Below are 26,313 nucleotides of genomic sequence, written 5' to 3'. Positions count from 1 at the left end.
CCTGTAGAAGTTACTTCGTCCTAATGGGTTTACCTATATAGTTCTCCATATCTTTGTGATTTCTCCGTTTTAGATGATCCCGGGGGGGGGGGATTGGGGCCAGTGTGCCGGACTTGTGGAGTTTTGCCACCTACCCACTGGCAGAGTCGTACTAAATTTTTTCGCACTCTAGTTTATAGTGCAGGTTATATCCAGTGTAATACTCTCTACTCTGAGTAAATATAAGTCGGCTCTGGTATTGGGATAGTGGGCGGTTAGTTTTGACTGCCGTATACTTATCTCATAACTGAAAATTCCTATTTTATAGTTGAACATAGTTATGTTTGAGTTTGTTATTTTAGGTCTTGGTAAGATCCACAGGTATGCAACTTATCAAAATATATCTGCTATATCACAGAGGGGTTCAGGGGGATCGCCTGCCACGCACACTAAACGAAAGTCTCAGATATTAGCCTCCACACGAGCACATCTAGAGGTCATGGGATGGCGAAGATAATGAGTCTTAATGTTAAGGGGTTGAATTCTGATGTGAACAGGAGGCTGGTCCTCCAGGAGATGCGGAAGTCAAGGGCGGCAGTAGTGTTCCTGCAAGAAACACACTTTACAAACAAAGGGTCTTTTAGCTTTGCCCGCCATTGGTTTCCTCAATCCTTTTCAGCCACAAGCTCAAAGAGGAGAGCAGGGGTGGCCATATTGATTTCCCGCACTTGCCCATTTCATGTGAGCAAGTGTGAGGCAGATCCGTTAGGTCGCTATCTGATTGTCAAGGGAACTTTGAATGGGAAACGGCTAATCCTCTGTAACCTATATGCCCCTAACGTCAATCAGCTTAAATTTGTTTCATCTGTCTTGGCGCGTCTTTCAGCAGATCGTGGGGCCATACACATTATAGGAGGGGATTTTAACATGGTGTTCTCGGAGAATGCTGATAAATTGCATGCACCCTCACATCCCGTAAGTCAACATAGATCATCACAATTATCTGTTGGTTTCCGCAGGCTGATCCGTAAACACCAATTGTATGACCTCTGGAGAATAGACAACCCAACAGCAAGACAATACACATTCTACTCACATCCGCACAACTCACATAGTCGAATAGACTACTTCTTTGGCAATATCCCCACACTAAGAGCACTTCAGCAGGCACAGATTGGTAGCATCACCTGGTCGGACCATGCCCCCGTATCGATATTTCTGAACCTGACGACTGCCCCTCTAAAGAGAACCCACTGGAGGCTTAATGAATCTTTATTAACTAACATTTCCTCTCGAGAATCCCTCCGACGGGTCATACAGAATTATTTTACGGAAAATTCTCAGTCACCTCCATCCTTCCCGCTGATATGGGAAGCCCACAAGGCAGTTATTAGGGGGGAGTGCATAGCCCTCTCCTCTAGGATTAAAAAGGATTCTCAACAGCTCTATCGCCAATATGAAAAGGATTTACGTGCCGCAGAGGAACAGCTCTGTACCCTTCCCTCTAGGAATCGCCTGAAAAAAAGTGATAGACTTGAGATCTAAATTAAAAGAGATTACGCAGGGTCACGTAGAAAAACTTCTCCGGTACTCCCGCCAGAAATATTACGAATATGGGAACAAACCGCACACGATGTTAGCCAGAAAGCTCAGAGACCAAACGATGACTACTGCCCCTTGCGCGATAAAAGACACTTCGGGTATCCCTCAATATGACCCCACAAAAATGGCCCAATTGTTTCAAGCTTATTACACATCATTGTACTCTATCCCCTCGCCATTTCCAATGTCCCAACCAGACAGAGCAAAAATAGTGAATGATTACTTGGCCACCTGTCACCTCCCAAAGTTGTCCCAAGAGGCGGTGGAAGAACTCAATCGGAAAATATCCCCAGATGAGATACAACAAGTGATCAAAGACCTGCCAGGTCATAAAGCCCCGGGTCCTGATGGGTTCACTTACCTATACTACAAGACTTTTGTAGAGGAGCTGTCTCCTCACCTAACACACCTCTTCAATCTGTTCATGGAGGGCGTAGACATTCCAAATACATTCCTACATTCCTATATAACTATTATTCCCAAAGCCGGTAAGGACCCGATGGAGTGTGCGAGCTACCGCCCGATTAGCCTCTTAAATTCGGACCTCAAGATATTTACTAAACTTTTAGCTGAACGTCTAAATAATTGGCTCCCGTACTTGGTCCATAAAGACCAAGTGGGGTTCGTTCGCTACCGTCAGGCGGGAGATAACACACGTAGGATTCTGGACTTGGTGGAGGTGGTGAACAGGGAGGGAGGGGAGGCTCTGCTTCTAAGCTTGGACGCGGAGAAGGCCTTTGACAGGCTGGACTGGTCCTTCATGTTTTCGGTGTTGGGCCATTTCGGACTGTCGGGGCAATTTGTCTCGGCATTAAGAGGCTTATACTCGTGTCCGGCAGCGACAATTCGCCTCCCTCACGCTCACTCAGAATCCCTCCCTATCAGAAATGGAACGAGGCAGGGATGCCCACTGTCCCCTCTTTTATATGTTCTTAGCATTGAACCGCTGGCAGCTCAAATTCGGCTTAACCCAGATATTATGGGGGTCAAAGTTCGGGAAAAATCCTTTAAGGTGGCTTTATTTGCGGACGATGTTTTGTTGTCCCTGACTAACCCTGTTGTCTCACTGCCAAACCTGCATTCAGTCTTAGCCCAGTATGCTAGGTTCTCGGGATATAAACTTAACTCAGATAAAACGGAGGCATTACCCATTAACATCCCGGAAGGTAAAGTGCGGTCCCTTAAGCAAAACTTTAAGTATTCCTGGCGCTCGGACTTCCTGCGATACTTAGGGGTTAAAATAACCCCCAGCTACAAAACAATTTATCAGACAAATTTCCCACCTTTGATTCGAGACGTTGAAAATAGCCTAAAGAAATGGTCTTCCCTGCAGATCTCTCTTCTAGGCAAAATAGCCACAATTAAAATGTCAATAATCCCGAAATTTCTGTACCTGTTCGAAACACTTCCGGTACGAGTCCCTATGGGGGTGTTGAAAAGAGTCCAGTCAATGCTTATGCAATTCATCTGGCACTCGGGGAGGCATCGCATCCCGGACTCAGTCTTGTGCGCACCACGTTCAAGAGGGGGTCTATCGTGCCCGAATCTTATACTCTATTATTATGCCTCTCATTTACGTACTCTGGCCTCTTGGACAAACCTGCCAGCATATAATAAATGGACGGAGATTGAGAAGCTCTGGATGGCACCTTTCCACCCAAGCTCTCTAATCTGGGGCCGCCCTAGTGAAACTCATTCGAGAGATCTTTTAGGCCCAATGGCATTTATAAGGGAGCTATGGCGGCAGTGCAGGATAAAGTTCCAACTGGCAACGCAGTCTTCCCTACTGACTCCCTTCCTGTTCACTCCACACTTGACAGAGGGCATGAGCCCGGGGGTGGTGGGGCAATGGGCAAAGGCGGGCTTGTACTGTTTCCGTGACATTGTTAATCCAGTCACCTTAAAATTAAAGACATTCTCAGACCTACGACATCAGTACAGATTACCTCTCTACCTCCATTTCTCATACCAACAGATAACGCATTTCTTCTCGACCATCAGAGGGCAGATGGCGTCATGTCGTCCCTCAACTTTTGAGGCCCTCTGCTCGGGGCGCACTTCAACTAAGGGTTTGATTTCAGCCATCTACAACATATTGTCAAGAGGGAACTCTTTAGAGAAAGTGAAGCACACATATATGAAGAGATGGGAGGGCTGGATCGGTCGACCTATACCGGAAGCACTCTGGTCGGTGATATGGACTAGGACATTTCGGTCCTCAGTCAGCACTCTCTATAAGGAGAACCAAGTCAAAGTCCTTATGACATGGTATCACACTCCAGAGCTTCTGCATAAGTTCAACCGTTCCTATAGAGATGAATGTTGGAGATGAGGACATGGGGGAGCTTCTTTATATCATATATTCTGGACATGCCCAGCTATCGATGGTTTTTGGGAGGAGGTGGAGTCCCTGATGGGTAGATTGGTAGGTAGAAATCTGAGTAGGGATCCGGTGGTATATCTACTAAACGCTCTCCCTTCGTCTTTAAGCAAATCTGAATTAAGGCTTCTCCTGCATATTCTCACCGCTGCCAAATGTCTAATATCATTATTCTGGAAGAGGGTAGCACCGCCGTCAATCTCGGATCTGTATGCTAGAATAAAAGATAATGGAAATATGGAGAGGTTGACGGCCCAGCTCCACAACACAATGGATGGATTTGTAAAGATATGGTCTCTGTGGGATGATTTTGGAAATACGTTCCAGATTTGAGCCCGAATAAGTGGTGTTGATTTCTTTCCCCTTTCCACAGCCGAAGTGTGCTGGGGGATTCCCCCTCCTTTTTTCTACCTGATATTATATCTGTGTATTGCATAATGTATTTAACGGCATACCTGGGAAATGTCTCCTTTACATGTCTATCTGTTTCTGATTTATTGTAAAACTTGTTTAAAATCTTTTTTCAAAAATAAAAAGTTGATAAAAAAAAAAAAAAAACGTGACAAAAAAATTCTCCTTGTCTGCTTGGAACTTTTCGAGATTTGCTATTGCAATGTCAACTCGTTTCTTCTTTTGCTCGTCGGTTAACATTTTTGGCACCCAACGCGCGGAGACCTTTCTCATACGCAATTCTTTTGCAAGGATTCTTTTATTCTGCCATATGAGATCCCTGTGACCTCAGCTACATGCCTGATAGTCACTCTTCAATCTGCCAATACAACTTCAACTTTTTTCACGTTTTCTTCATTGAGGGACGTGGATGGGCGTCCTTCACGATGTTCATCTTCAGTCGATGTTCTTCCCAGCTTAAATTCCTTGGCCCAGCGTGCAACTGTGGAATATGGAGGAGAAGAGTCCCCCCAATGTTTCCACCAAGTCGCTGTTTCTGTCTTTGGTAGTCATTTTTTTCAAGCAGAGATATTTGATGACAGCTCTGAGCTCGTTTTTTTCCATTTTGATGTTCATTCAGTTCATATTCAAATGAATGTAGCTCCCGGGAATCGTGGCCTATTTATGTGATTTTTTTTTTTCCTGGACTAGTGGGTACTTAAGAGAGAAGAAAACATTTTATTTTAATTTGTGTGCAATAGAAATAACCAATCATCATTACTTTTGGATCGCCCCTCGTACATTGTAACAGAAACTTTGTGATTTACTTATCCCAAATATCTGATTTGTATTCTTGGAAGATTTGAATTGTGTAGGTTAATTATCCCATTGTCTGATGTGTGTTCTATCTCTGATTCATCTATGCCCAAAAAATGGCCATTGGAAGGCATCGATTAATAAGACTACAATACATTAACTCTAAAGAAGGCTTTAAACGCAACTACATCGCTAACGAGAGGTCGTTGGGGTCACGGAATTCGTGACGCACATCCGGCCTCGTTAGCGACGTTGTTGCGTGTGAAACGTACGAACGTCCGCTAATGATCAAAAATACTCACCTAATCGTTGATTGTTGACACGTCGTTCTAATCCCAAATATCGTTGCTGTTGCAGGACGCAGGTTGTTCGTTGTTCCTGAAGCAGCACACATCGCTACGTGTGACATCCCAGGAACGACGAACACCACCGTACCTGCGTCCTCCGGCAACGAGTTGGGTGTCACTTTCTTTCGGCTGCTCTCCGCCCCTCCGCTTCTAGTGGATGGATGCCGTGTGACGTCACTGTGACGCCGCACAAACTGTCCCCTTAGAAAGGAGGCAGTTCGCCGGCCACAGCGACGTCGCTAGGAAGGTAAGTATAGTGTGACGGGTCCAAGCGATGTTGTGCAACACGGGCAGCGATTTGCCCGTGACGCACAACCGACAGGTGCGAACGCTAGTGATGTCGCAGCATGTAAACCCGCCTTAAGGCTTGTAATATTTGTACAAGTCACTATTTAAGATCAGATGAAATATAGCAAAGACAGAAGCTCATGTACCTGCACCGTGGGATGCCCAGTCAGTGTTGGGATTTCCAGGAGTTCTCTGTCTTTGTCATGCTTCTCTGACTAATGTTCCAGACAGATGACGTTCACAGCTCCTTGGTGATGTATTTAACTGTACTTAATTGTATGTTGAATAAACAGTGTGTACATTCATATCCTGTCCACCGCCATTAACTTGAGAATGGCGGCAGCTATAGGCATAGAAGTGGTGTCTAGGTATAGTAACGATCCATTCGCTACTCAATGAAACCACCTAAAAACAAAAAAGTGAGCCGGAGTATGAGATGGTATACATGGAACTTGTGAGACCATGTTCACACTGGCCATGAGACAAAGAGAAACCAAGGAAAAAATTGTGAAAACATACCCTGCTGTAACTAAATAAAAGCATAGTGCATATAAACATAGGGTACTTAGTAAACACTGTCTCTTTGTCTCATGGCCAGTGTGAACATGGTCTCACAAGTTCCATGTATACCATCTCATACTCCGGCTCACTTTTTTGTTTTTATGTAGTTTTTTTGTATTCAGTACAAACAGGGAGTGGCCCCCTTCTCAGCGAGCTGGACATTTCATTCTGTGAATCCCCCTGACTGTGTGTGTCCTGTTGGGACCCGGTCGCTCTCAGCCCTTAGCCACATTGAGGCCTATCTTAGACCCATGGTAAGGTTTTAATATTAGAGAGTGAAGGTACTATCCAAACTGGGTACACCTTGACGTTTGGTGGGATAGCTTTATGTTTTTTTTGATCAAAAACAGTGTTTACTAAGTACCCTATGTTTATATGCACTATGCTTTTATTTAGTTACAGCAGGGTATGTTTTCACAATTTTTTCCTTGGTTTCTCAATGAAACCACCTATAGCGCCATTTGATGGAGAACAACGGAGTTAGCATTTTTGGCTCGAAAACGGAACGAGATAGAGAAAAAAAGTGAATAACAAAGTTGTAGGGCATCATCAATTCAATACGAATAAACACCTTGCATACAGAAATCCTATGATTAGAATGTGTAAAACTCACAAGCTGTGGACGTGAAGCGATACCTCATGGAGACCTTCCTACAAGTCATTGGGTATGGTGGCTGCGTGGAATGGCCTCCACGCTCACCTGACCTGACCCCATTGGACTTCTTTCGGTGAGGTATCATGAAACAGCAGGTGTATGCGACCCCTCCACCAACATTGCAGGACCTACGACGACATATTAAGAGATGCTTGTGCAAACGTGTCACCTACCATTTTGCACAACGTGCAGGAAGATACAGTATGCTGTCCAGAGTCCAGATGTGCATTGCAGCTGACGGTGGCCACTTGGAGCATCAAAGTTAAATGAGCGCCATATGTGTGACCAGCATTCAAGGTTTTGGGGGGGTCATATCATAGCATTTCTGTATGCAAGGTGTCGATTCGTATTGAATTGATGATGCCCTACAACTTTGTAATTCACTTTTTCTTTATCTCGTTCCGTTTTTGAGATAAAAATGCTAACTCCGTTGCTTTCCACCAGGTGGTGCTATAGGTAGTTTCACTGCGTAGCGGATGGATACTTTACTATACCTAGACACCACTGCTATGCCTATAGCTGCCGCCGTTTTTAAGTTAATGGCGGTGGACAGGATATGGGTGGACACACTGTAGAAAGGTGTACGCAATATCATACTTTTCCTTTAAGTTTGTATTTCATATCAACCTTTATAATAAAAATTACTTAATTACCTTTTTTAACCCCTTCACGACTGCGGGCAGTAAAATTACGTCCTATTTTAACGTGACTTAACGACCAGGGACGTAATTTTACTGCCTAAACTTCATTTGATTGCCGTGGCCATAGCAACGGCTTTCAAATGATGTCCCCTGCTGTTTTTTACAGCAGGGGACCTTTGCTTGACCCAAGGGGGGGTGGCATCGCCACCCCCCATCGACGATCATTGTGATTGGCTGTTCAAATCTGAACCGCCAACCACATCATTCGCACTGATTTCGGCAAAAATAATGCCCGAATTAGTGCGATACTATGAGATCCTGCTATGATCTATTGTAGCAGCTACAGCAGATTATAGGTGGATCTCAAACATGCCGCCCCCAGCCCCTGCAGCACTGATTGGAGCGATCGTGCTATGACGCGCAATCGCTCCAATCAGTGTGCAGTGGGGCGGTCTGATCTGCAGGTGGCCGCCCTCCCCAGGCCTGTGCTGGTCTGGGGAGCCTCCCCCAACATGTCTGCAGCGTGGAGTGGCTGGTACTTGTGGTACCACGCCACCGCTGCCGCCGCTAATGTCACCGTCTTCTTGCCTGCTCCACGTGAGTATTGCACTCTTCTTCCAGCCCGTGCGCGCTCCCGTTATGGCCCCTGCGCGTGCCCCCCCCGATCTGCCCCCCCACGCCCCGATCTGCCCCCCGACATCCCGATCTGCTCCCCCTGCGATCTGCCTGCCTCCTCTGTCATCTCTATTCTGCTTCCTTCTTTCCTTGCTTCTCCGGTATCCCCCTCTGCTCTCCCGCCCCACCTCTGCTCTCCCCCTCCCCTCTCCCCTTGACGTCCTCTTACCTACCTTCACCGGGTCGTCCGATTTCTTCACTGGCCCGATCACATCTGCCTCCATCTCTGGGTCCTTCTTCCTGGGTCTTCTGCTGATCTGTCCAACGTTCTGCCTGCGGCTCCTGTACAGCTGTCTATCTCGCTTGCCTTCTGTTCCTCCTGCTACTCATCTGGGTACTGTGAGTATAACTTTTTTTTTTTTCCCTGTATCCTGTCCATTTTTACACCTCATCTGTCCGTGCGTCCCGCCGAGCACTGATCACGGATGCAGATAACGGATCTGCATCCGTGGTCAATTTTTGGCGTGACTTTTTTTTTCCGTATCCCCAACGCGTTTTGTATCGCATCTGTCCGTGCGTCCCGCCAATTGCTGATCAGGGATGCAGATAACGTATCTGCATCCCTGCTCAATTTTTGGCGTGACTTTTTCCATATCCGCGACGCTTTTTGTATCGCATCCATCCGTGCGTCTCGCCGAGCGCTGATCAGGGATGCAGATAGCGGATCTGCATCCCTGCTCAATTTTTGGCGTGACTTTTTTCCGTATCCGCAACGCTTTTTGTATCGCATCTGTCAGTGCGTCCCGCCGAGCGCTGATCAGGGATGCACATAACGGATCGGCATCCCTGCTCAATTTTTGGCGTGACCTTTTTTCGTATTCGCGATGCTTTTTGTATCGCATCCATCCGTGCGTCTCGCCAAGCGCTGATCAGGGATGCACATAACAAATCTGCATCCCTGCTCAATTTTTGGCGTGACTTTTTTCCGTATCCGCGACGCTTTTTGTATCGCATCTGTCCGTGCGTCCCGCCGAGCGCTGATCAGGGATGCACATAACGGTTCGGCATCCCTGCTCAATTTTTGGCGTGACTTTTTCTTTTTTTCCGTATCACTGACGCTTTTTGTATCTCATCTGAATGTGCGTCCTGCAGCGGTCGATCAGTGCACCGCGTCTGTGCGTTTGAAAAGTCAAATGGCGTTCCTTCTCTTCTGAGCCCCACCATACGCCCAAACAATTTATTTCCACCACATATGAGGTATCTGCGTACTCAGGAAAAATTGCACAAGACGTTTTATGGTGCAGTTTTTCCTGATACCGTTGTAAAAAAAAAAAAAAAAGCTACCTGGTTGATGCAAAAATTTTGTGGTAAAAAAAAAAAAAAAAATTTCACGGTTCAACGTTATCAACTTCTGTGGAGCCCCTGGGGGTGCAAGGGGCTCACCAAACATCTAGATAATTTCCTTGAGGGGATGGGGTCACTTGTGAGGGAGCTCCACTGTTTAGGCACCATAGGGGGTCTCCAAACATGACATGGCGTCCGCTAATGATTCCAACCAATTTTGCTGTCAAATGGTACGCTTTCTCTTCTGAGCCCTGCCATGCGCCCAAACAATTACTTTCCACCACATATGAGGTATCGTCGTACTCAGGAGAAATTGCACAATATGTTTTATGGTACAATTTTTCCTGATACCCTTGTGAAAAAAAAAGCTACGTGGTTCAATTAACAGCTTTGTGGTGAAAAAAAAAAATTGTATTCATGGCTCAACATTATCAACTTGTGTGGAGCCCCTTGGGGTTCGCTAAACATCTAGATAAATTCCTTGAGGGGTCTAGTTTCCAAAATGGGGTCACTTGTGGGGGAGTTCCATTGTTTAGGCACCTCAGGGGGGTCTCCAAATGCAACATTACGTCAGCTAATGATTCCAACCAATTTTGCGGTCAAATGGTGCTCTTTCTCTTCTGAGCCCCGCCATGCGCCCAAACAATTACTTTCCACCACATATGAGGTATCTGCGTACTCAGGAAAAAATGCACTATAAATTTCATGGTGCATTTTTTACTGATACCCTTGTGAAAAAAAGCTACCTAGTTGAAGCAACAGTTTAGTGATAACAATTTTATTTTTTTCTTTTCACGGCTCAAAGTTATAAACTTCTGTGAAGCCCCCAGGGGTTCAAAGTGCTCACCAAACATCTAGAAAAATTATTTGAGGGCTCTAGTTTCCAAAATGGGGTCACTTGTGGGGTAGCTCCATTGTTTAGGCACCTCAGGGGGTCTTCAAACCCGACATGGCGTCCGCTAATGAGTGCAGCTAATTTTGCAGTAAAAAATTCAAATGGCGCTCCTTGCCTTCCGAGCCCTGCCGTGTGCCCAAACATTTGATTTCCACCACATATGGGGTATCTGCGTACTCAGGAGAAAATGCACAATACATTTTATGGTGCATTTTTCCTGATACCCTTGTGGAAAAAAAAGCTACCTAGTTGAAGCAACAGTTTTGTGGTAAAAAAAAATTTTTTTCTTTTCACGGCTCAACGTTATAAACTTCTGTGAAGCCCCCAGAGGTTCAAAGTGCTCACCAAACATCTAGAAAAATTATTTGAGGGCTCTAGTTTCCAAAATGGGGTCACTTGTGGGGTAGCTCAATTGTTTAGGCACCTCAGGGGGTCTTCAAACCCGACATGGCGTCTGCTAATGAGTGCAGCTAATTTTGTGTTCAAAAATTCAAATGGCGCTCCTTCCCTTTCGAACTCTGCCGTACGCCCAAACAATTGATTTTTACCACATAAGGGGTATCAGCGTACTCAGGAGAAAATGCACAATAAATTGAATGGTGCATTTTCTCTTTTCTCCCTTGTGAAAATGTAAAATTTTATGGCTAAAGTAACATTTTTGTGTTAAAAAGTAACATTTTCATTTTTTCCTTCCACATTGCTTTGGTTGCTGTGAAGCACCTAAAGGGTTAATAAACTTCTTGGATGTGGTTTTGAGCAGAGTGAGGGGTGCAGATTTTAGAATGGGGTCACTTTTGGGTATTTTCTGTCACCTCGGCCTCTCAAAGTCACCTCAAATGTGATGTGGTCCCTAAAAAAAATTCGTTTGTAAATTTTGTTGGAAAAATGAGAATTGCTGATGAACTTTGACACCTTCTAACTTTTTAACGGAAAAAAATTTTGTTTTGAAAATTGCGCTGATGTAAAGTAGACATGTGGGAAATGTTATTTAGTAACTATTTTGTGTGACATTTCTCAGATTTATAGGCATAATTTTCAAAATTTGAAAATTGCGAAATTTTCAAAATGTTTGCAAAATTTCCTAAATTTTCACAAATAAACACAAAAAATATCGGCCTAAATTTACCACTGACATGAAGTACAATATGTCACGAAAAAACAATCTCAGAATCGCCAGGATCCGTTGAAGCGTTCCAGAGTTATAACCTGTCAAAGTGACACTGGTCAGAATTGCAAAAAATGGCCCGGTCATTAGGGTGTTTTAGTGGCTGGGGGTGAAGGGGTTAACCCTTTCACGACCGGCCGATTTTTCGCTTTCCGTTTTTTTTTTTCGCCATTCTTTTTCTGAAAGACGTAACTTTTTTATTTTTCAGTCAATATGGTCATGTGAGGGCTCATTTTTTGCGGAACGAGCTGTACTTTTAAATGAAACCATCAGTTTTACCATATTGTGTACTAGAAAATGGCAAAAAAATTCCAAATGCTGAAAAATTGCAAAAAAAGTGCGATAGCACTATGGTTTTTGAGATATTTTATTCACTGTGTTCACTATATGGTAAAACTGATGTGTGGGTGTGATGCCTCAGGTCAGTGCGAGTTCGTAGACACCAAACATGTATAGGTTTACTTTTATATAAGGGGTTAAAAAAAAATCGGAAGTTTGTCCGAAAAAAGTGGCGCACGTTTTACGCCATATTCCGTGACCCGTAGCGTTCTCATTTTTCGGGATCTTAGGCTCAATGACGGCTTATTTTTTGCGTCTCGAGCTGACGTTTTTAACGGTACCATTTTTGCGCAGATGCTACGTTTTGATCGCCTCTTATTGCATTTTGCGCAAAAGTTGTGGCGAAAAAAAAACGTCGTTTTGGCGTTTGGAATTTTTTTGCCGCTACGCCGTTTACTGATCAGATTAATTGATTTTATATTTTGATAGATCGGGCGTTTCTGAACGCGGCGATACCAAATGTGTGTATATTTTTTATTTTTTTAACCCTTTAATTTTCAATGGGGCGAATGGGGGGTGATTTGAACTTTTAGGTTTTTTTGTTTTTTTTTAATTTTTTAAAACTTATTTTTTTACTTTTTTTTTATTTTACTAGTCCCCCTAGGGGGCTATTGCGATCAGCATTCCGATCGCTCTGCAGTATCTGCTGATCACAGCTGGAAGGCTGTAAACAGCAGATACGCTGTCTTTCTCTTTTGCTGTGCCCCGGGCACAGCGAAAGTGAAACCAATTCATGTGTAGTACAGGAGTCATCACATGACCCTGTACTACCATGACAACTATCGGGAGTCACGTGATCGCGTCACGTGACTTCCGGTTTCGGCGGTAAGTAAAACTTTACCGCGATTGCGCTTATAATGGCGCTGTCATGTATTGACAGCGCCATTATAAGGGGTTAATCGGCACGAGCAGATAACGATTCTGCTCGTGCCTAGCAGGCACACATCTCAGCTGTGAAAATCAGCTGAGATGTGTGCCGATCGCGGCATGCTGCCGCCGGAGGACCGCGGGCAGTAAGATTATGTCATTTAGGACGTAATTTTACGGCCCGCGGTCGTTAAGGGGTTAAAGTCATATCTGAACTTTAATGTTAAAAATTTGGCAAAAGAACTGGTGACGACCTCCTCCGTATCCGGGATGAATACCGCACCTCGGCCGAGGTGCAGTACCCTGTGGCGCCTGAAGCCGCAGGATCACCACACTTGCAGTGACTCACCCATACTGATCAGTGTCTATCCCGGGAATGTGAAGCATTTATTTGGTAAAAATTATTGTTCAAAGCAGGAAGCTCTGTCTGAATACAACAGTTTTGAATCTTGGAATAAAACTCTGTTTCCATTTTAGGATTTGGGGATACTGTGGCCGTGATGAATAGGGGACTTGGCCTCGTTTCAGTGATGAAGTAACCGTGGCACCTTGATGTAGTAATGGGCATTCAGAAGGGTGGCTGTGGTGCCCCTGAAGCGTCAGTCGCCACAGAGGTACTGCATCTCAGCTAGATGTCTGGTATCCCATTCCCGCGTAAGGAGGACACAACCGGTATACACATACAAAAACATCCTTTATCTAGCGAAGACCCCACTAGATCACAGTACTGCGCAGCCGGCTTGGGGATGGGGTTTAGTGAGTAAGGGGGAACTGTAGGACCTGTGGTCTGGAGCTGGAGCAGCTCACCCCGGGCATAGGAGAGATGGGGTCCTACTGTCCACAGGAAGTGCGCCATACAACCATGTCCTCATTCCACAAACAGAATACCGGAGTGGAGGGACTTGGCCGCATCGGGGATTCAGTCCCTAAACTAGAGGAGAATAACCAACGTGCTCAATTAGTAAAACCGGAGGCTAAGGTTAATGCGAGTACCAGGGCAAAATCCACACACATCCAGTAAAAAGGTGACCACATAGGACAAAGGGACAGAGCTTCACGCCAACTCTAAAAAGGATCCGTGGACACCGGCTTGGGGCTCTGTGTGCGAGGCGCGGGACAGGCGGGCGAGGTCAGCACAGGAAGTCGATCAGGGAAGGAACACAGAAGGGTATACCGGGTTGTGCCTCCGAACTGTCCAGGGATCGGCTTGAGCCCATCATAGCGGAACCCAGCACACCGAGGGCAACGTTGGGCCGGTCATGTAAACCTAGAACTTGTGACAGTGAGTAAAACCTTGAGACTGCACCCATGTCACCCAGTTATTTGCCTGCGTCTTCGGCACTGCACCCTACCTTCATGTTACCATCTTTCACAGAGACTACTACCCCCAATAGCCCTGGGGCCCAGTTCTACCTGTGGAGAGCTATACCAACTCAGCTGCTGCACCAGCGGCCTCATCCCTAAGCGTCGGCTATATGTGGCTGAGTACCGCAGGTGGCGTCACAAACTATAATCTACTGTAAATAATCCCCCATTTAAACGACACCGCCGAGGTCACAGAACCGGGCCTTGCTGCCGCGTCATCCTCCCAGACAAGGACCGGCCCGCTAACGAGTGCCCCACGGCCCCGGTGGGCGCGTCAACTTGGCGTCACAAACAGGATTGTCGAGCCCGCTGAAATGGGTACTGTGCACCTATAAAGTATTTAAAAGACTATGCACTGGCATCCATTGAAAAAGAACAGACGCCATGTGCAACCAAAAAGGCTGGGTGCTTCCGCCCTTCGTGGGCTGGATCATGGATTGGTGCGAAAGGTCAGACCCGCCCCCTACAAGTAGAGAGAATCAAAACTTACCAAATACTCCTGAAACCCCGCCTTTAACGGAAGTGGGAAGGCATGGGGAAACGGAGCAGACAGACCAAGAGAGCGTGATGATAGCGAGCAGCGACCGTGAGAGCCTGGAGCGCATGGTGGAGGCTTTGAGCTCCCCTGGCTGTCCAGAGGATGTCCTGGTACAGCGGCCCGCACTCGACCCAAACTTCCTTGCCAAGGAGGTGGAGAGGCTCAGTCGCAGGCTGCTGGAGGCCCAGGAAGACGCCATGCGGAGATGGCAGGAATCCCTATTGGCAGAGGGATCTGCAGTCCCAGAACCGGTGACGTCAACCCCACCGGAGGTAACTGACAACAAGGAGGTAAATGGTTGAGAAATCCTTGTTGACCCGGTCGTCGTCAAGGACACCCTTGTTGGACCCCTGGCAACCCCACCGACCCCTGCACCTGGCCGGGTCTCTCGATACTTTGTCGCGGCGGTATGTAGTCGCACCTGCCAAAAGGTCATCCAGGCCGAGACCTGTACCCGGGCGACCCAGTAGTCTACACCCGGCACAAGGGAGCAAGAGGCTGGTACGTCCTGGATGTTAAAATCCACCACCAGGAAAAGGAGGAACAGCACTGGAGTGCCGACGAACTGTACCGGACCGGGATCTCGTCCCAGCCGTTGCACAAAAGACTAACCAGGAGACACAGACACGTCATAAGCTACAGCATGCCTGGGTACTTGGAGTGCCCTCAGCTGGTAAGCTGTTGCTTAAAAAGTAATAAAATCAGGAACAGTCATGTAAATAGTTACTGGTTCAAAAATAACTGCTTTTTTGTTTTTTTCCCCCTTTTAAATGAAAAATATCAGTTGATTTGTTGAAAAGACATTAGGGTCTGTGGACGGTGAGCAGCCTGAACTGTTTGTATATAGTTTGCACTGGACACAGTGCCCCATAGCAAAATTATAAGACCACATGTTAAAACCCATCTGGCGTGGCCAAAGGACTGAAGAGTGGTCAGAGACGCTCTGAAGTCAAGCCCAGAGCCTACATTGGGTCGTTCGTTATCATTGCAGCTTTTCCAAACTGTACAGAGGACGCTCGGAGACTGCAATACCTTGGACCCTGGTAGAATGCTAAAATGTTAAGATAATGTTTTCTATTAAAAAGTTTTATAATGCTAGCAACGTTAAAGAAATAATGCCTCCCATAAAGGGAAGAAAATGTTACCTGCAGCATGTTGCAGCATTTCAAAAGTTTGCAAGTCTTAATACCTGTTGTATTTCTTTTGTCTGTTCCAGTCCGCGGACGTGCTGGGATTTGCTGTGGGGATGTGTGGCGCCCCTGAGGCTTCAGTCACCACAGAGCTACTGCACCTCAGCCAGAGGAGTGGTATCCCATTCCTGGATAAGGAGGCGGATGCAAATCGGTAAACACATACACAAACATCCTGTTGTGAATACTGTCTGGTGGAGTTCCGCTCTTGGACTCCCTCCTGTGATCATTGATGTTAGTGGGTTGGATTCTGTTCCTCTGTTCTACTCACCTGGTTGGCAACTCAATCCTTCATTTTGAATATAGGCGTGTGCTGGCTGTCTTTGCCAGTTGTCTGAAATTCCTGAGACTATAAGAATCTGTCTGTTGTCCTCCTAGCTTAGCTTGATAGCGGGGAAGCCAAGTTCTTGGTTTTGCTTCATACTTTTTGTGTGTTTTTTGCTTATTGCTTCTATGAATTATATCTGAAGGTTTTTGTATTGAATCCTGTTTTATTTGTGCCTTCAGATAAGGAAGGTTTATCTTCCTAGTCAGTCTATGCTATTAATCTTTGCAAGGGTTAGCCGGCAGGGTAATTGCTAGTCTTTTCCTACCAGAGTCTTGTACGGATTATGAACGTGCGAGTGTTAGATTACACTCCTTTTTTGCACATTCCGTGTAGGACGTTTTGGTAGGGTTTTTTATGCCGACTGCAAGAGTTCCCTATCCTGTCTTTCGTATTTACTATAGTGCGGCCTCTCTTTGCTCCATCTTGCTCTTACTGTGTATGTCTTCATCTATGCTCACAGTCCACACATGTGGGAGGCTGCTATCTTCTTTGGGGAAATCTGCTCTGAGGCAAGATAGTTTCTTTTCACTTTCTGCCTTGTAGGTTATGTAGTCCTCCGGCTGGGTTTGAGGCATCTAGGTTGTTAGGCATGCTGCCCAGATACTTCTAGTGTGGTGTTAAAGTACCGACCGCGAGCCCTGAACTTATTACCTACGACTCTGGTGAATTGTGTTCATGGTAGTCATTGAACATCGGATCATAACACATCCTTTATCTAGCGAAGATCCCACTAGACCATGGTACTGCGCAGCCGGCTTGGGGGTGAGGTTTAGTGAGTAAGGGGGAACTGTAGGAAGTGAGTAGGGAGTAGAGATGAGCGAGCCTATGAAGGCTCGAGTTTGGTTCGGTTCTTCGAACGGACGCCCCATTCGAGTTCGGCGAACCATTCGACGAACCTCTCGATCCTCATTGAAAACAATGGGAGGCAAACACAAACACATAAAAAACACAGAAAACACCTTCAAAAAGGTGTCCAAAAGGTGACAAACAACTCCCAAGACACCACAAACACATGGGAAAGTGACAAGGACATATACTCATGCGAAAACAAAACAGCTGGAAGAGTAAAAATAGGAGAAACAGATATAGGCATGTCATACCCTTCTAAAATCATGTAAAACAAAGCAAGATGACTGCAAGCAGAGTCTCCGTTTTTTCCAAACATTGAGCCCCACAGACACCACTTCAGTGGCATCACTTGTGCCCCAGTTGCAAACTCGACAGGTACATTTGCATCAAGCACATTCCAAAATATGCCAGCCTTTACTCTCACCAGGATAACACAGGGGTTGTAAAGTCCTTGCGGATCCATGACTTGTTCATCTTGATGAATGTTAGTCTGTCCACAATGTCACTGGATGGACGCGTGCACTTATCTGTCAGCACACACCCAGCAGCACTGAAGACATGTTCAGAGAATGCTGGCTGTGGGACACGACAAGATCTCCATGGCATAAGTGGCGAGCTCAGGCCATTTTTCAAGATTGGAAGCCCAAAATGAGCAAGGCTCCAGTTGCAAAGTCATGGCATCGATGTTCATTTGGAGATACTCCTGTATCATCCTCTCCAGCCGTTGACTATGTGTCAGACTTCTTGTCTTTTGTGGCCTTGCATTGGATGGTCTAAAAAAATTATGAAACAATTCCATAAAATTGCTGTTACCAGCACCAGATACGGTGTTGCTGGTACGGTTTGACTGATAATGACGAGACATGCTTGCCAAGTTACAACTGGGAGACTCACTCCGTGCACCACTGGTGTTTAGTGGAAAAACCGAGCTAAGATTGAGTAACAGCTTCTGCTGATACTCCTGCATACGTGCGTCCCTTTCTATGGCAGGAATTATTTCGCCAAATTTGGACTTGTACCGGGGATCTAATAGTGTGGCAACCCAGTAGTCATCATTACTTCTACTTCGGACAAGCCGAGGGTCATGTTGTAGGTAGTGCAGCAAGAAGGGGCTCATGTGTCTTGCGCATCCATGTGGACCAAGTCCTCGCTGTGTTTATGGCGGCGAGGTGATAACCGTGCTTTCTTCCTCTGACATCTCCCCCCCAACCTCGCTCGTTCAACCGAAATTTGACCAAGGTCTCCCTCATCTGCTGAGTCTTCCATGCCCATCGAGAGCGAGAGTTCGTCCTCCATTTCTTCCTGGTCTCCTGCACCTTCCTCAACATTTTGGCTGCTACCATGCGCCCTTGTTAATCCGTCTCCCCCACCGTCCCCTGCATGCCACCATGGTGATGCTGAACATCTGGACCTTGTAGATGTTGGTATCCCTTCTGCATAGGAATCATCCTGTACTTCCTCCCCTTCCTCTTGTCCCACCCCCTGACTCCGAATAATGTTTAGCGTGTGCTTCAGCATGTAAATGACTGGAATTGTCATGCTGATAATGGCATTGTCAGCGCTAAACATATTCGTCGCCATGTCGAAACTGTGCAGAAGGGTGCATAGGTCCTTGATCTGAGACCACTCCAGCAGCGTGATCTGCCCCACCTCTGCATCTTATTGGCCCAGGCTATATGTCATAATGTGGCGCCCTAGACAAGCCAGAGGCCACAGGTAACAACACACACACACCCCCACCCCCAACAGTTCACAGCAGTCATCCCCAGTGAGACCTGATTTCTTCCTCAGGTTCAGACAGACACACCAGGTGGGCGGAGTCAGGCAGATGGGCACGCCCACCGAGGAGTTTAGCTGGCCTGAGGCAGGAAACAAAGAGAGAAGTCCAGGAGAGGAAGAGAGAGGAGGTCTGCAGAGAGGCAGACGCAGACTGGGGCCTAGGTTGGAGCCTAGGTCCCTCGTGTAGCCAGTGGGGCAGCCGGTAGTGGCCGTCTGCGGGAGCTGGGAAGACAGTCTTGGTGGAACCGTAGGTAGCCGGGGCTGGGCGGTGGCCCACCGGTACCGAACCGGGGAGCCAGCTGGAAACCGGAGCGCAGGAGGAGCGTACACGAAGGTGAAGGAAAGGACTTACACTACCAACCTGGGGTCAGGGGAAAAACATCGCAGCCGTCAGTGGGCTCCGTCCATCCAGCTGTTTGCTTTACTGGAGACTTTGTATTCATTATTGACTGAGTACCACCGTGCCGTGCGGCACAGCGCTGCCCCCGCGACCCTGCACCTCACCAGGCCCCGTAACCCGCCTGCTATCCCAAACCCTCACCGGGGCCCTGGGACAACCGACCCCCCTACCCACGGAGGGGAGAACCAACATCCAAGCTGCTCCCTGTCATCGCTCCCGGGATCCCCGTCTAGAGCAGCGGTGGTGTCACAACCTCACCACAACCGTGGGTGGCGTCACAGACAATATCCCTAAACCAAACCACCCCCTTTCACTCACGGGCGAGGAACGCCGCTCGAGTCCCCGGGATCCGGCCCGTCGCTCGAGCCACCGAGCAGCAGCAGCCGGACCCGAGCAGTGGATGAGCGCAACGTCCCCTCCTCCGCCCACGACAATAACGTATTGCACCAGAGCTCAGCGGTGCTGCCACAGTCGCTCCAACATGTGGAGAGTCGAATTCAAGCGTGTCGCCACATCGCATTTCAGGCGGTGAACCGGCAGGCCGAAAGATTTCTGGAGCGATGTAAGTCGGTCAGCTGCGGCGGGTGAACGGCGGAAGTGAGCAGAGAGTGACCGTGCCCTGTGTAGAAGCCCATCTAGGCCGGGATAGTGGGTTAAAAATTGCTGGACAACAAGGTTCAACACGTGAGCCATACAATGCACATGTGTCACCTTGCCCAGGCAAAGGGTCGCACCCAGGTTTTCAGCATTGTCGCACACGGCCTTCCCAGGCTGCAGGCTGAGTGGAGACAACCATTTAAGAAACACGGACGGCAGAGCTGACCACAACTCCTCAGCTGTGTGACTCACATTTCCCAGACATTTCAACGTAAAGACCGCCTGATGCCGTTGAGCTCTGCTGCCAGCATAGTAAGGAGGTGTGCAGGATTCCTTGTGCGCAGTTACAACGTGGGTGGCCTGACCAGAGAGGCTTGGGGCGGAGGTGGAGGACCCAGACAAGGTTGAGGAGGCAGAAGCAGTGGAGGAACTTCTACATAAAGAGGATTGATGCACAAGTCATGGGGACGGCTAGACTTGTTCAGCAGACCCTTCTCCATCTCTCAGCATAGTTACCCAGTGCCCAGTCAGCGACATGTAACGCCCCTGTCCATGCTTACTGGTCCAAGTATCGGTGGTGAAATGCACCCTGTCACACACAGTTTCTCAATGAAGCGGTGATGTTGTGTGCGACATGCTGGTGTAGCGCAGGCACACCTTTCTTGGAGAAGTAGTGGCGACTGGGCATCTGGTACTGGGGCACTACGACTGACATAAGGTCTTGAAAATCCTCTGTGTCCACCAGGCGGAAAGGCAGCATTTCGGTAGCCAAGAGCTTACAGAGGGTGAAAGTCAACCTCTTAGCTTTGTCATGGCTTGGAGGAAATGGCCTTTTATTTGTCCACATCTGAGGGACCGAGATCTGGCTGCTGTGTGGAGACGGTGTTGAGTAGGGTGTCCCTGGAAAACTGCAGGTCTGTGAGGAAAGTGCAGGCGGAAATATGATGTTGCCTTCATCCAAAGTTGGTGCTCTTGATGTCTGAGAGAGCTCTACGCCAGCACTTGTTTCCCCTTCCAAAAAAACTGACGACCTGCCAAGCAAACTGCCTGCTGCGGTTAAAGAGGTGGAAGGTCTGCGTGGAAAAACATGTGTGGCAGTTGTCCCCACAGTCATAGAAGAAGAGCGCAAGGATGCACTTGAAGGGGCAGACGGTGGTTGGCCCGCTCCGCTAGGCCGCATTGTAGCATGGTGAGCTTCCCACTTGGACTAATGCCTGTTATTCATGTGACGATTCACGGAAGAAGTTGCCAAACTAGTGAGGTTTTGGCCTCTACTTATAGATTGGTGACAAATCTTACAGATCACATGATTTGGGAGATCCTTTGCGATGTCAAAAAAGTACCAGGCTAGGCAAGGCTTAGACCCCATGTGATCCGCAGAGCCACCCCGACTTGTGCTCAGAGGCAGAGTTGTGGCTGAGGATGCAGTTGTTGACATGCTTCCAGTACTACGACTCTGTCCAGGAAGGCGCAAGGTAACTTCGTCGTCAGTCGCATCCTCCTCCACCGCCTCTGGTAACCTCCTCGAGTGCCTGACTGTGGGTTGACAGTGAGTGGAATCTACAACTTCATCATCAAGCGTCGTGTTTGCACTCCCCTCGCCCTCAGACCTAACCACTTCCTGCCCTGACTGAATAGTTAAGTTGTCATCCCAATCAGGTATCTGCGTCTCATCGTCAACAGTATGTTCCTCATTGTCTCCACCAACAAGTGTTACAGTTTGGGAATGAGGGTCTACATTATGCTCAGAACTTTATCATCAGGGCCTGAATCTGACTCAGAAAGCTTCTGGGCATCACTGCAGACCATTTCCTGGTCTGTACTCTTGGGAGCAGACCTCTGATTCCCAGGCTATAGAATGACTGAACAGCTCTGCAGACTCAGCCATCTCTATTACACCATACTCTGCATGGCGGGTGGAGACTTGAGAGCTGGGAGAAAGCAAGTGCAATTGGGGTGACAACTCAGAGGACTGTTGTTTTTTGGATGTTGAAGTTGAGGTGGAGGAGAGGCCACTTGTTGGAGCACTTGAGATCCATTCAAGCATGTATTTTTTGTGCATCATCTACCTTTGTTAGTTGTTCGGTTCCGTAAAAAAGGTAGCACATCCGATTGTCCACGGAAAGGAGTAGACATCTTACTTTTGCTGGAAGATGGCCTTTCTTCAGCAGATGTTAATGCAGCTTTCCCACCTACCCCACGGACACAAACTTTTTTTCCTTTTCCAACACGCCTGTTCCCCTTTCCACCAGCATCTGTCCTTTTGCCACTCATTTTGTTAGTAGCAAGATTGGACACTTAAAATGTGGTAGCAAAAATGGTTAGGTGGTGTAGATTGCAGAGGTGGTCTAGCTTTATTGACAGCTGAAGAACCAACATTGAATATCCCGGTCAATTTTAGTATGCCCCTAACAGTGGCAGCACAGTTTGCAATTAGAATTACGTAGCAAAAACTGGCCAGGTGGGTAGAATGCACGGGTGCTGTGGGTCAGTGGACAGCAAAGGAACACTAACTTAGTATTCCGGACACTTTTAGGATGCCACAAAAAGTGTCAGCTCTTTGGGGAAATAAAATAGTGTGGCAAAAAATGGCCAGGTGGGTATAATGCACGGGTGCTGTAGGTAGCAGGACAGCAAAGCCCAGCACAGACCTGCCTAGCAGCTATGGATATGAATGCCTGTAAATCAGCCCTGAAAAGGGCTGAAATAACCAGTAGTCCCTAATCCCTAAAGCGCACAGGTGTGTAGCATGCACAGGTGCTGTACCATGATTGGAAGCAAAGGAACACTAAGGTAGTATCTGTTGTGAATGTCAGTTATGCTTTTGCTGCTGTGAGGCTCCCTCTTGTGGCCAGGAATGGTTTGGGCAGAGACCAGGTGTGTTGAGCAATGGGCATTTCCATTGCTAACTCTCTGCCTATTTAAACCCTGGTCTGCTGGCAGGCTATGCTGGATGTCAGTTCTTTGTTCACCAGCCTGCTTCATCCTGCTCCAGACCACATCTACCACAGATAAGTGCTTGGCTCTTTGTTGTTTTCTTCTTTTTGCTCTTATCTGAGTTTGCCATTTGCTGTGGTTATTGTCAGTTTATTTGCAGGCAGGAATCTTCCCTCTCAGTTGCTTAGCTGGGAAGCTCCCTGCAGCTATGTTTGGAGTATTGCTCCTATAAGTCCATGTGTTTGTTCCTTCTTGAATTTGCATGGTTCCTGCTTTCTGTTCATTGGTATGACAAGAGCGCCTGGTAGAGGACGGAGTTCAGATCTAGCGATCTGAGGGCTTTATGTACTATCAGGTTTTTGGATTTTTTTTAGGGTTTTTCTCTGGCCACCATCAGTCCCTTTCCTATCCTGTCCTATTTAGTCAGTAGGGCCTCACCTTTGCTAATCATATCATCTGTGTATTGTGTTTTCCTATATCACCTCAGTCTTTGAATGTGGGGGGCTTGCTATACCTTGGCGGTCTATTTTCTGAGGCAGAGAGTTATTCGTCTTTCCTTCCTTTAGGATAGCTAGTTCTCTGGCTGGGTTCGCGGTGCACAGGATGTTAGTTCACCCCTCAGTTACTTCTAGTGTTGATGATTAGTAAGGGGATGGCGGCCAGATTAGTTGCCAATGCTTTTGTCACCTTTTACCAATGATTTATGGTGATCTTCCATGGTTCCGGATCATAACAGTACATCCGGCCTAAAATTTAAAAGGGTACTCTTAAGAAGGAAAAAAAGAAAAAGAAAAGTGCTGAAAATTTTTTTTTTGGTGTTTTTTCCTCTTTTTCTTTGGGTTCCGTGGAATATTTCTTTTTCCTAGTGTAAGACCTGTTAACATTTATATATATATATATATATATATATATATATATATATATATATATATATATATATATATATATATATATATATATAGGTTAAAAGACTGTTTGGTGGACTTCCTTGTGTTATGCTGCCACCTGCTGTCAAAACAGAGAACAGCGGGCAAAAAGTCCTACTGCTGGAGTGACTGGTTCAGTCTGGAACAGGAGGAGGAGGAGTCTACTTGTGGCTGTGTTTTTGCAGAGTGGAGTGTGCTCGAGTGGGCTGTAAGATAGAAGGCCTCAGTCTGCCCTGTTTTCCGAGGTCCAAGTACCTTAGAGTGTTGCGTGGTGTCCCCCCCCCAAGACACAGATCCAAAGAGGCTGGATGTGGAGTGAGGGGCCAGACAGCACGTGCAAATTACCGATCCAAAGAGGCTGGATGTGGAGAGCGAGGAGCCAGGCAGCACGTGCGAGTTACAGATCCGGGACAAAGACTGAACTTTAGAGGTGTCTGCCGGCGGAATACGGGCCCCAACGGTGACGAGGTACCCCACGCTGAAACCTGCAGTTAAGTGTGCACACTACTTTTAGTTAGGGACAGATAGGAAAAGACTCTGCACTGTGTTATACGAGTACGATAACAAGGACTCTGCGTTTTTTTGTTTAATAAGGATTTCTGTGTTTTGCTTTTGGGAGTACAATCTGAGGCTTCCTATCTTTGACAATTTATTCAAAGTAGTTGTATGTATATTGCATTATCTCTACTGCTGTGCTCCCTTCCCTCACTTTTCCTCCACCTGTGTTGTGCAATACATTATTAAATTTGCATTGATTAACCCCCGTGGTTCCGTGCAGTCCTTGCGTATCCTGTTACCTGCAGGTTATTACATTTGGCGTAGTCGACAGGATACGCAGGCTGGTACGGAACCATGGACGGACAGGGGGGTGTCGCTGATGGAGGTGTTCTAATACAACCTGATGGGGGAATACCAGCAAGGCAACTGTCCCTGGGGGCTATGCTGACCCATATACCAAAATTTACTGGCAGCAATGTACCTCTCCATGACTGGGCGCAGAGAGTGAGGGGCATGTTGAGAGTAGCAGGAGTGACTGCAGAAAATCAAGGGGAGATATTGTTGATTGCCCTTGAAGGCCATGCTCAAGAGACCATTTTATTGCGCCCTGAGAGTGAACGAAAGACGTTAGAGCAGGTGGTGAAGATTCTTGAGAGAGTGTATGGCGGGAAACCAGAAGCAGGAGATTTACAGGCGCAACTGTTCTACAGGATGCAGGGTGAAGTAGAAGGTCTGCCACAGTATGCAAATGCACTCCAGAGAATAATGAGACAAATGCTTACAGCAGAGCCAGAGCTAGCACAAACCCCCGGTTATGCTGACCGTACCCTACGAGATCAATTCCTCCGTGGGTTACATAACCCCAAGATCAAAGGTGCCCTCCGTGAACGGCTCAGGGTAGAAAAAAAACTAACTTTCCAGGAGATATTGGAAGAAGCAGTCTCCCGCACACAAACTGAAAATTGCGACCCGCAGAACGCCTGGGGTGAAGTTTGTATGCATAAGGTAGTCCCGGGTGAGAAAAACCGAGAACCGAGCCAACTTGAGGCTAAAGTGGATCAGTTACAAGAGACTGTTACTGCTCTACAAGAGTTGCTGAAGAATATGCAAGCCCCGGCGTCAGAAGTAGGAACTACAGCACCGCGGCCAAATACCCGCACGCATACCTATCAAGAAGAGAGGGGACAGATCGAGCAGAGACGACCGAGACCCGCTGGAGACTACCAGTGTTGGAACTGTGGAAATCGGAACCATTTATTCCGACACTGTCCGGAGAGGAAGACGTCTCAAGAAAGACCGCCGTTAAACTAGTGCCTCCCTCCATGGATGGGCACATGGCGGGGAGACCAACTGAGCTTAGAGAAAACCAACGCCCTGAAGATATAGCAGCCAGCACGCCGACGATCATGGCCGAATTTGAAGGGAAAGAAGTAAGATGCCTGATGGATACTGGGTCCCAAGTGACCACCATGCCAGAACAGTTCTTCTACCAACATTTTGGACAAACTGTATCCATTGACAGAGGGGCACATATCAAACTGAGGGCTGCAAACAATCTTCCCATTCTGGTTGTAGGGGTCGTGTGGATGAACATACGTGCCTGTGGCCAGAACTTAGGCAAAAAAGGGATTGTGTTAACGGAGGGCCGGTACGACAGAGAGGTGCCAGCTATCGTGGGCATGAACATCTTGAAAGAATTAGACCAGTTGCTCTTCGACACGGGGGGCTGTGATTACTGGAAGACGACAGTTGCTAACCGGCCTGCCCAAAAGGTCTTCCAACACCTTATCCGTGCCCGAGGACTGTGGAAGAATGGTGGGAGCCGCTACCCGGTGGGGAGGGTTCGAGTCCCAAGACAGACAACAATTACTCTACCTCCAAATCGTGAGACAGTCCTCACCTTGCCAGTCGGGGCCCACCATACACTCGAGGGGATGGAGGTGTTGGTGGAGCCTTATCGTGGTGAAGAGAATGGAGACGAACCGTTGGTGGCTCGCACTTTAGCAACAGTAAGAAATGGAA

The 26,313-nt window shown here is 47.3% G+C and overlaps 1 protein-coding gene across 1 annotated transcript in view; it reads right to left on the bottom strand.

Moving 5' to 3' along the window:
• Window positions 1-26,313, bottom strand: part of LOC142312986 (uncharacterized) — a 112,502-nt gene that overhangs the window by 9,148 nt on the left and 77,041 nt on the right. The window lies entirely within an intron of this gene.

The sequence above is a fragment of the Anomaloglossus baeobatrachus genome, chromosome 5 (assembly GCF_048569485.1).
Source record: "Anomaloglossus baeobatrachus isolate aAnoBae1 chromosome 5, aAnoBae1.hap1, whole genome shotgun sequence".
Lineage (NCBI taxonomy): Eukaryota > Metazoa > Chordata > Amphibia > Anura > Aromobatidae > Anomaloglossus > Anomaloglossus baeobatrachus.
This window is presented reverse-complemented; position numbering and strand designations above follow the sequence as displayed.